The sequence below is a fragment of the Pteropus vampyrus genome, unplaced genomic scaffold (assembly GCF_000151845.1).
Source record: "Pteropus vampyrus isolate Shadow unplaced genomic scaffold, Pvam_2.0 Scaffold490, whole genome shotgun sequence".
In the NCBI taxonomy this organism is placed as follows: Eukaryota; Metazoa; Chordata; class Mammalia; order Chiroptera; family Pteropodidae; genus Pteropus; species Pteropus vampyrus.
Window position 1 is genome coordinate 9,544 of NW_011889271.1, and position 1,586 is coordinate 11,129.

A 1,586-nucleotide genomic window follows, 5' to 3' on the forward strand; every position below is an offset into this window, starting at 1 on the left:
AAAGGGTGCAACCACAAATAAGAATGACACCATGGGTGACACTGCAAGGTTGGGCGAGGGAAATACTAGAGACATTGGGAAGAGAAAGCACACGATGACAGATCTGCATGTGCGTCATTAGAACGTCTATGCTGATGTTCTTATCATCTTCAGCATCTAGCAAGGAATGCAGTCACTTCCTATCATCAGGAAGAAACGTCTGACTGAGAAAATTCTATCATAGGAGCTTCTCTTCATCTTCAGTATCGCAAACCGCGGCATTGTCCCTTAAGTGTAAACTACCCACTGAAGGACTTGGTCAGTGCCTGGACAGGGTCGGGATCTCAGTCCCGGCACCTGTGACTGACAGCACCCTGCCCACAAGCCCCACCCCCTTAGGCCTTACCACATGCCAGCCCCAGCCCTGGGCCCCTCTCTGAACCACAGGAGCCTCTGCTGCTCCCTCATTGGCAGGGAGGGGGGCTTCGGTAGGGTCCTCACCTTCCTCCCTCCACCTCCAGGCTCTGGGCAGAATCTACTGTCAACTCTTGGGTGTGATACTTAGTTGACGAACCTCTACTTCTGTCCTTCATCCACCCCGACATTGTGACAGCCACGGGAGTTACCTTCTGCACGTGACTTTGAGGAGAAAGTCCTCAAAAAAGTTTCCTCGGCCCAGCTTGAACACACCTCCACCTTGGTGCCCTCATCATTATCCAGCGGCACTGGGACACTTCCTTTTTTGGTAGTCAGGTGCTTTCCAACTCTAGGGGAATGTGTGACCCTCTACTCTGTGTGTAGAGATGACAAGTAGAAATAGACAGAGAAAATGGCATGAGAGTTTACAGAAGATGATCCATGTGAACTTATGAAAATTAAAATCATAGGAGTCAACTGAAACTCAACATTCCCAAGCTAAAGTATGTGTTGTGAGTGGCTTTCACCATTTCTTTAATAGCTAAATTGCAAAAAGTGACATTAATAACGAACTAGAAGAATAAAACAAGCATCACAGTTGGTCATAAAACTAAGTTATTTCTTCGTCCTTCAAAGAGCATTCATTTTTACCGTGTAGAAAGAGAACACCTTGGGGTCTGCGTGTCTTCCCACCATCCTGAGGCAGCTGGCTATAATTTTTGTGATCTGAGAGAAATTATTCTTTCTCCTTTCAAATCTCAAACATAAGGCTAGAGGCAGCTCCTGACCCCTCCCCAGCATGAAAGAGCTGAGGCCTGAGCTTCCCCGGTTCTCAAGACTGCGAGGTGGGGTGCTTATGGGGGCGCCACTGCGCCCTGATGTCGTCGTGTGCGGGGGCGGGGGGGTTGGCGGGGGCTCCCGCCTAGTGATCCCAACAGAGCACCAGGCTACAGCCGCGATGCCACTCGTCACCGAATCCTGCACACCTTGGTCCAGCCGCATCCCAGAACTTAGGGACATTCTGGATGTCAAATTGCTGCTGGACCAACTACAACAGCAGGAGAGCCGGGGCTGTGTGCACCCGTGCGCCCGCTGCCATCCTGCGCCTGGGGTCGCACTGCATCCGCTGCACCCAGTGTGAGTACCGGGTCTCACCCGGTGCCCGCAACCACCTGCCAAGATGCGGCGGG